This window comes from Corvus brachyrhynchos, unplaced genomic scaffold (genome assembly GCF_000691975.1).
Source record: "Corvus brachyrhynchos isolate BGI_N302 unplaced genomic scaffold, ASM69197v1 scaffold94, whole genome shotgun sequence".
NCBI classification, from domain to species: domain Eukaryota; kingdom Metazoa; phylum Chordata; class Aves; order Passeriformes; family Corvidae; genus Corvus; species Corvus brachyrhynchos.
In genome coordinates, this window is record NW_008238330.1 from 3,612,439 (window position 1) to 3,622,552 (window position 10,114).

General features: G+C 34.8%; 1 protein-coding gene across 1 annotated transcript in view; it reads left to right on the top strand.

Annotated features, from left to right (window-relative positions):
• CNTNAP2 (contactin associated protein-like 2) overlaps positions 1 to 10,114 on the top strand; it is a 1,035,043-nt gene that overhangs the window by 24,355 nt on the left and 1,000,574 nt on the right. The gene's annotated exons all lie outside the window — the stretch shown is intronic.

The following is a 10,114-nucleotide window of genomic DNA, read 5'->3' on the forward strand; positions in this document are numbered from 1 at the left end:
TGTGTGGCAAAGTGAACTGTGAATTTATGAAGGAATGGTGATGCTTCTATTAAGAGCTAATATATTTTTTATGAGAACAGCCATTAAATTATTGCTGCTTTTTATATTAAATACTTGTAGCATTTGATTAAAATGTGTGAAACATCTAATATGTTTCTTTACTGGCTGGATATTTTTAATATCCTATTTAGCAATTGCTACCTTTCAGTAAGTGTCATATAAAGAGCAAGCATGACGAACGGAGCAGTGGGTAATGCTGGTTCTGACTGGAGAGACCAGTTTGGATGGTGTGGCTGTGGTCAGGTGGAGCTCTGCACCTTTTTTTTGTACACTTTTGTTATTAATATTGCTGCTGCTCCTGTTAATTTTCTTGTCTCACTGCTGTTTCCAGTAAAATGTTCTTATCTCAACCCAGAATCCCTGCCTCTCGTCTCTCTCGGTGGAGTGGGGGGGACTCTGGGCTGGGGAGTGCCATTCCGAAACCACAGCAATGTCATATCTGAAATTGTAACTTCCCATTCAAATATAACAAAACAGAAGTGAGCGTTATTGACTTAACCTCCCCCCCCCCCACCAAAAAAGCTCTAAAACATTTGAAGTAAAAATAGGTAAATCAATTCATACAGACACATACCACATAAAAATATTGTATGCAACTTGCAACACTGAAGTTGAAGTAATAATTGTCTTGGATGGCATCACTACTTACTTTAACTGGTGGCTTGCAGTCAAAATCTGGCTTATATGACCCTTCACCTCAATGTGCCAAACTGGACTTTCACAAATACCTAAATTCTATGTTTTTTTTCAAGTTCTGATTTTCATTTTTCCTGTACTTTTAGAAACTTCCACTTTACAGCTATATCAAATGAAATAGTACAAATAACATCTGCTACTTTTTCTAACAATGCTAATTAATTTAATTTATTAATTCACTCGTTCATTTCTTACGTTTAACTTCTGGTCACCAAACTTAAGAAACTCAGAAGTCCAAATTGGAGTTGGGGTGGTAGATTCACTTCATAATAAATGTGGAAATTCTTCCAGTGCATCTTCCCACATTAAGTCTAAATTGGTCTCCTAAGTTACTTATCTTTATTCCACTGACTATATCAAAATCTGGGATAGCTGGACTACTGATTTGGCCATCTTATTTAAGCATCTAGAATTGATGACAGTAACATAGGCTTAATATTTCTAATCAAGAAAAATTAAAAAAAAAAACAACCCTTCTTTTGGATGCCTAAAATGCTTATTTTCTGGTTAATTCAAGTTCAGCACTTAACTTTTGGGTGTGTTATTTTTGTATCTTACTAGCTGTTATCTGATTAACTTTATACCTTTGCTGAGAAGTGTCAAGTTTTACAGCACAGCAGTGACCACATCATATTTCAAAAGAGGAGACTGAATAAGCCACTGTGCATCACTTCAACATAGACTCATCACACAAATAAACTGGTTTTTTGCATAAGGCATAAATATTTCACATTTAGACCTAGGATTGAACTCTATCTGAAAGTGGAAACAGAGCATGAGGAGATAATAATCAGCCCCACTAGCAGACCTTGAAGCCAGCAGGGTCCAATACATGGTTCCCAGTCTGAAAACCCATTCAAAGTGATTTTTTAAAACAGGTTGTAAACATTTTGCCAGTAATTGCTCGCATTTGCTCACAATTGACCACAACAGTTATCAATCTGAAAGAATCAACTAAAAGTTAACTGTTGCAAAGCATAGCAAAATCTATTTCTTAATATAATCAATCTCTTTTAGATTTCTGAATGATCTCCAAATGTGATAATCTCTTAATTTCTCACACTGATCTCTCAAATGATAATCTGTGGGCCTAATCCAAAGCCTGATGGAGTCAATGCATTTTTTACTATAAACTTCAATAGGTTTTGCATCAAACCATCACTAGGTGATTATAAATAAAGCAATAAATTTCAGTCTGCAATGATACAGCTCACCATGTGTAACATGAGTGTAGAAAATGTATTTATAGTTTAATGAGATAGTTTTAAATTAAGCATGATGTGGCACTTTTTTCTCCACAAAGTTAAAAGGGATTTGGGCCCACACTTTGTATTCTTTGCCATATTCTCCTGGTTTAGCTGAACGGCTGCTTTTTCCCCTCTCTTGGCTGAAGCAGTGCCCTGAGAGAAGAGTGTAGGATTCAGCAGTGATAAACCTGCAAGAATCTGATTGTGCTGAAGTGATCCTTCAAAGCAGAGGTCCTTAGTTTCTATCCCTCTTCTATATCTGACAGTACATTTTATCAGGCCGTACTGTAATGTGAAATACAGAAAATTGTTTTTATTATTGTTTTTTTGGGTTTGTTTGTTTGGGGTTTTTTTTAGTGAATAATTTCCTTTGTTGTAAACACCCATATTTTGCTTAAGTGAGGTACTTAAGACTTTTTCTGGATCCAATTCCAAATGCCCTGAAAGCCTAATCAAGGATTCCTGCATAATAGCAAGACATTACATTAAGCACTGTTTCTACATTAGAGGATGTAGGCTATTTAGCTGTATTAACAAAATACAAATATATGTGCTACAAATTTTACTTCAGCAGACATCACCTTAATGAGTATTATAATAATATTCTCCTCATGTTTAAAATGATGCATTAAAATCCCGTAAGTACTGTACTTCTACCAATCTGTGAATTATTAATAAGGTGATAATCATGTTAATGATGCTGCCTTATTAGGTCTTGATGTATCTTGTTAACGTGCCAGTTAACTGCCTGTTGGTGTGGAGGGGAAAAGTGCTTTTTTGTGCTCAGGAGGGTACTAGAGAAGTTAATATTTTCCTAACAGAGTTTATTGTGACTCTTTCTAGAATTTTTTTGCTTGCTTCTTTTTCTTTTTTTTTTTAAACTGCTTTTCTAAAGATTGCAATTGCCCAAGCCTTTGTTGTCAGTTTTACATGTCTTTAGGACATATGAAAGAATGATGGCATAATATAATTGTTGCATTACTATAAAATAAACCTTACTGACAGCTAACCCTAAATTACTAAGCCAATATATTAATCAGTAAGATGACCAATTGAGGCCAAACACATTTAAAGCAGCAACAACAACAAACCAATAGAAAAACAAAGAATGCAACTGCTTATTTTTCTTCTCCCTTGTATGTTAATGTTCTGACATGTCAAAGAAGTACTGAGGGAAAGAAATATGTCCCTGCAACTCAGAAGTAACAAACAGCAATAAGACTGAGTCAGCTCAGTTTGATAAACCAAAAATCTGCCATCCATCTCTCCCAAATCCTAAAGCAAGCAAGGAAACAAACAAGTCATGTTAACTTTTTCTTTTTTAAAATTGGAAAAATAAAGCTGTTTCTTTCTTTGCAGTTTGCCTCTTTAATACTGAGTTCTCCTCAGCAGTTTGAAATGCACAGAACAGAAATCTGTTTCCGTAACGTTTTCAGTCCAATTTGCAAACCTTGGAGATTTGTGCAATATGGCTTTCAGTTGTACTTGTCTGTCTGAAGTTTGAGAAATTTATCTAAAAGAAACTGAACTTCAAGAAATCCATTACAAGAAATCCAAAGAAGAAGAAATCCATTTCAAGAAATCCAAACTTGTAAGAACTAGGTAACTAGCTTGTGTTGTGAAAGAATTTATTTTTTATTTCATAATTTTTGCATCTTTATCTGAGGCTACTTGTAACAGCAATAATTAGGGTGTATTTGAGGTTGCAGAAGGGACATGCTGACTGACAAACAAGTACAGTTCTGAGGATAGCAAGTTCTATTATGTTTTGCAGCTGGTTGTTGGCACACAGTGACTTTTGTACGTTGGTGGATCAAGTACAAGATGAAAATTTTGTGTCCTAGTCACACTAATGCCAACATGGGTGTAATCTGAAGCACTAGGACACATTATCTTGAAGTCTAAAAACCCCAAAGGAATTATGGTATGCTAAAGCCCTACGAGTACTTGATATGCCACATAAGAGGGGTTACCTGATCTGAAAATGCCTGAAATTTCTATTTGACAGAAATAAAAAAATAAAATCTAAATAGTAATTAAAATGTTGCAGTAAAATTTTACTGGTAAAACATAATTTCTGATATTTTGTTTTGAAAAGAGTAAACTGGCATAATATTTTCTATTTCTTAACTATTATTATGCTATTATCAAAATGTTCTAAATAGATAAGTTCTACTTACATGTCAAAACAACATTTAACATTAAGGGAAAACAGAGTGGAATAGTGGTGTGCAGGGTTTCTTCTCTTGTTCCTTCTTTCTGCTTCCTCACATTATCGGAGTATTATTACTCCTAAACATTCCCAGTAGCATTTCTTAAATCTTATTTTGATCACTGCAATTAATAATAGTGATAAAGTGACAATTAAAAAGTCATCAGTTAAAGTTGAGGAAAAAATTATTCTTTTACTTTCATTAGATTTTAGATTATGCAAGTATGCAGAATATTCTTCTTTACATTGTATCAGCATTTTCTAATGTAAAATGGTTCCAATTTAATAGCTTTTTTGCTAGGTTGTTACAGATAATCCTCTCATCCAGTCAGTAGCGTGCTGTGTGCTGATTAATTCTATGTTAGAAAGGTCTGGTTTTTCTTCACCAAATAATTTACTGAGTCTTTTATGAAATGTGCTTTAAGACTTCACTATAGGAAAAAAGAGTGAAGTCAATTGCTGCCTGGAAATCTGTAACTAATGAATAATACTAGTCTAATTAATGTCAAACTAATTCAAGTCCTGCAACTAGCTAGCTGAAATAATTTTCACTTCTTGAGGTACAAATTATATTTAAAATCCATAGAGAGTTTCTAATAATATCAAACATCAATGTCTTACCTGTACAGTGTGAATCTCTAATAAAACCCTGAAATGAGCAATTAAAAGAAATATGGTTAGGACTAGGAGTTACTGTAATGAAATTTTATTTTTGTTTTCCAGAGTTAATCTTTTCTTGTGCACTCTCATACATACTCACATTATTCATTTTCATATAGCAGTTTCCCTTAAAAAAATAATTTAAGAAGTTGACTTAGTGCACAGTAGGATGTCAGCCTTTCTTAGGATTGGATGATTCATGGCAGAGCTCATTTATGCACACCACTGCCATGAGAATTCTGATGGAACTGGCTGCTAAGAACTGCCTGGGCTGTGATTGCCACTGAATCAGTCCCTTAAGAGTCACCACCCGGAGCAAAAAAGTTTCATAAAATGCCTAACACAATTTCAATCTATATTAGGTATTTAGTGGCAGCCAGCAGAACTTCCTGTAAAACACCCATTGACAGCCTTTTATCTGTTTGGGAACTGCTTCCCACAACTAAGCCCGAAGCAAGGAGGCTCCTGAGAATTACTGTGTTGTAAGTACACAATTTAATACCTGATTTTTTTCCTTTGTGTTTATTATTTTTCATAATTTTTTTTTTCTTTTTTGCCTGCAGCCATAGCCACATTTCAATAGTAAATGAAAGTGCAGCCCATATATTTAATGCTTTGGGTGTAAGCCCATAATGCCTGTTACACACACTCCCTCCCGCCCTGCGTACTGGAACCCTGCAAACAGTAATTTGCACAACATCCCATTGTAAATTAGTACTTAAGAGATACATCACCTCATCAGTGAAAGTGCTGATCCAGTAAAACTGCTGCAATGTCTTATTTGATGTCATTAGTGCTATCAGTGGCTTGCCAAAAGTCATTCAAGGTCAGGTGCCAGGACTGTTGGAAGCCAGTGACCTCAGCTGGCAGCTCATTTGTGTGACTGCAAGATGGTAAAGCCTTCTTTCATGGTAATTTCTTTGTGTTTTATTTATTTATTTAGTTGGTTGGTTGGTTGGTAGGTTGGTTAGTTGGTTGGTTGGTTTTTTATAGTGACGTTCCCTTGTAAGGCAGAAAGAAAAAGATGAAAGTTGGATAGCTAAGGTGTATTATGTGTGTCTTTCTGTTCTTTCCCTCATTAATCAAATACTGAGGGATATATTTGTCTTTGAAAGTGAAGATCTGCATTACTTTTTCGGCTGGATCATAATTCACTTATAATCCAAATGGAATTAAATGCTTGAAATATGCAATTTAAAAGCTATAAAGAAATTAGGGGTTGACTAGACTGCAAAGAATCCCTTCTAAAATTGTAGACAGGTAATTTTTACTTACCAGAAGAAGGTGTTTTGGCCCTAGCTTCTGAAACAAATAGTTGGAGTCTACGAAATGTGTAAAAAATGAAAAAAAAATTAAAGCATTCAGGGATAATTTTTACTTTCATTGCTAAATTCAGTTATGTTTAAACACCACTCTGTGTTACACATTATGTAATTTATAATGTCGTTTTGTTTGCTCTACAGTAAACCTGAATTTCTTTGTTGCTGTATCATTTTAGATATGATATTTTGAAATGTTTAAGCACATACGGCTTTGTTTAAGTATATATTGTAGATGTAAATTAATTTCAGTGAGAAATCTAGAGAAGAATTTAGTTCTTATGTGGGGAGAAAGCTCAGATAGTTAAAATTTTGTATAAAAGGAATAGAAGAAAAATTTGCTGGTTCCAATGGTCTGCCTGGAAAATTTCCACAGGGAATTCTGTACACCAAAGGACCGAGAAGATGAGCTATCATTATTTGCATTTTTTTTATTATACTCCTCCATATAACTTAATGTGAGGTAATTTCCTGAAAGGAGGAGCAATATGTTTTTAATTCAGAACTCACTAGCTGGCTGTAATAACCATTTCAGAATTAGCACATCATGTGCAGTTGACCATACTTTTGAAATACTTCTTTGTATCTTGCGATACCTTTTATATCTTCAGGGTGTCCCTGCTCATCACAGGGTGGCATTGGACTATAGGTGACCTTTAAAGATCCTTTCCAACCCAAACTGTGGGAAAAAAATAAATAAAATCTGATCTGGCACCGCACAATTCAGCATAGCATATACACGTCTGAACTTGTACCTGAGATAGGATAGCTATTGGAAGGTCTCAAAACACAGCCATTAAGTTCTCAATAATTTACCTTTTTCATAATGAATTTAACTATGTCTTTATCCCGGAAGGGGGTGTGGAATTTGGCCGTTAATTTTGGGGCACCAATTTGTTGGTGTCCAGCCTAAGATATCTTTAAAAAGACTGGCATAAGGAAAGTACCACCTTTTACATTTAGGCAGCCCTGAGGATATTTCAAGTTGGGCATCCAATATCGACAGTCATTTCAGAGAAAGTTGGCTCCTGTATCTACCAAAGTTGTCCTTTGTCTGCTTCCTCTCATTTTCACTAAAGCTGAGTTCAATTTGAGAATACTGCTGGGCTAGCAATAGTTTCTTTTGCCTTGGCCATTTGAGGTAATGTATTGTATAGGGAGTCTCTGATCTTTGAGTAGAGTTTTATGATTGAAGTTCCACAGTTTCAGAGAAATAATTTCTTGTCATTGAGAGGAAAAAAGGTTAATGACTTGAACTCATTGAAATTTACATTGTAAAGAGAAATGAGAACAATGGCAATTTAGGAAACTTTTTCTTAAATGAGTGTGTTAGTGTACTAAAAAATACCTGGGAATGCCAAATAGTTCAGCTGATCAATTGTTGTCATCAAGAGCTTGCTATTTTTTCTATTTTGAAAAATAGGAGTCCATTCCTGTTGCTCATTTTTTCATAGACTATTTTGCTTGCTACATTTATGTTTTAATTTTTGACAGTCTGGAGTCAGAAAATGCGTTCTGTATTAGATCTTATATAAATATTATTTGCAAAAAGCAAATCTCTAGGCTTTTCTTTGGAAGCATTTCATGTACACTGTAAAAAATGCAACAAAAATTTAACTGTGGATTCCCACAACTAAAATCACTGCAGATTATGCTGAGCTTCATCTTCCTGAATCTATAATTTTCTCCCTTAAGCTGGGTTTCTTTAGTTTTGTTTAGGAGATGCCTGTCAGAAACATCTTCATTCAGATATAATCTGCAAACTATTATTCATATTCTTGGCTTAGATCCAAACTACCATTAATTTGTGTGGATAAAGTCAAGATACCCTATAATTACTGTTACCTAGTACTCCATGTTAGTGCTTTTGTTGTGTTGGTGCTTTTTATAGTAGCAGAAATTGATGACCAAGTAGATTGGGTTTATGACATTACATTTCTTCACAATTCTGTAGAATTGCCATGCTTTCCTGAGCACTAATTAAGCTAAACATTTACATCCTTTTAACGTTTACACAATTTATCTCCAAGTTAGCCCTGCACTCAGATTAATATGAAGGTACTTCAGATTTTGAGCTCTTTTTTGGACAGAAAGATATGTTTTGCTTCTTTTTCCTGAAATATAAATTGAATGGAAATGGTTAAGCTTATACATTTTAGCAAAGTTTCTCTCCCAGTCATGAATGGAGTGGTTAGCAGACCATCTCAGCATTGGCTTATTAACCTTCTTTTTCTACTGAGTGTGTAACACATAAAGAAAAAATTCCCTAAACACAAAACCCAATAACCTCTGCCCACATTATAAGAATGGAGGGCATTTGAGGGTCTGCAGGTGAAAGGAGGACATGTGGAAGCTCTCATCAGCCTATGAGGGGAGTGAAAGGAGGGATACATACATACCACATACTGCCATATTCTTCACCATGGAATAGCAGAAGAAAGTTCAATTCTTCTTGCCCCATACGTGCATAATTTTCATTCATGTGGATGAGAACTATATCACTGCAGGGAGAAGAGAGTAGAAGTTTTAGGCAGTAAGAGATACAATTACTTTTCTGACAGCAGTGAAATGGAATTTTTCATGCAGAAAAGAGGTAATCAAGAGCAGGAATTTAAGAAAATGTCTGCTTAAAAGCACATTGTCCAATAAAATTTAGAATTTTCAAGAAACATATGCTGAAATTTGTGCATGTATATGGCCATGTTCTTGAACATTCTTTTCTATAACTGTATACAGCTTAGGCATAAATAACCTCACTAAATTTATTGGTCCTTAATACTGTCTAAAAGGCACACTAGCTATTTTCTAAGGTCCACTAAACTCTCTAAAATAGAGGAAATTAATGGAAAATTAATTAACACTAAAATATTAAAAAATATTTTTGTTACTGAAACTTAAAACCATATTTTTTTATACTATTGGTTAGCCATAAATCCATTTAAGCAAATTTTTCTTTTAAGTCAGGTAAATATTTCACGTTTCTCTGAGTCCATATTTATTTTTGTTCCTTCAAATTTTCCGAACCATGAAGCTTGTACCCCAAAGGACTTTTTCCCAGGAATGTGAAGATTTTTATAAGATATTTTAGAAATGTAAAAAGGCAAAGGTTTGGCTGATCTTTGAAAACAGCTCTTCTGGTAATTCTGAATTTTTAATTCAGTATGGATTTCACACCAATGATCTGTTCCAGAAGAGTCTTTATCATCAATATCATAAAATTGATTTAAAAAAATTGGGAAAAGAACTCTCATTGTAAAATTGATATGTCCATACAATTTCTTTATGTACAAGTAACAATTTGTTTATATCATACAGTAAAGAGAAGCTATCAATTTGGAAAAATAAAGAGAACTTTTCACTTTAATTGAACAAGTATACAAGACTGATTGAGACATTTTCATTGTTGAGATATTTTCATAGAAAAATGGTTTGGAATCTTCTGATAGAGTCATGTCTTTTCTGTTTGGTCATGTATTTCCTTTAGCACAGTCAAGTGTGGGCCATCTGGAACACACTCCTGTGCAAGAGACAAGGAAAAAAATTACTACTGGGAAAAGTGGAGCAATGAATATTATTCTAGGGTAGAGATGTGCTTGCTTTTTGGTATTAGCTGTGTAGTCCAGAACAGCATCTGCTATTGAATTTAGACAAGGTTATAGGTATCTTTCTATGACTTCATGTCATAGGTTAGCAAGCATAGTCCCAGAAGGGATGTCCTTGCTAAGGGGTGCTTACAGTTTCCTCTGGGAACTGATAGAACCTATCAGCTGGCCAGTTTGAATATGGACAATTCTCTAAGCCACTTAAAGTTGTGACCACCTCTGTGATCCACATTTAAGAATAGGCAAACTCCCCTCCAAGCTCTCTCTCGTTTCCGGCGCTGGGACAGGTGGCTGCGGGCCCCGTGTGGGGGCCAGTGG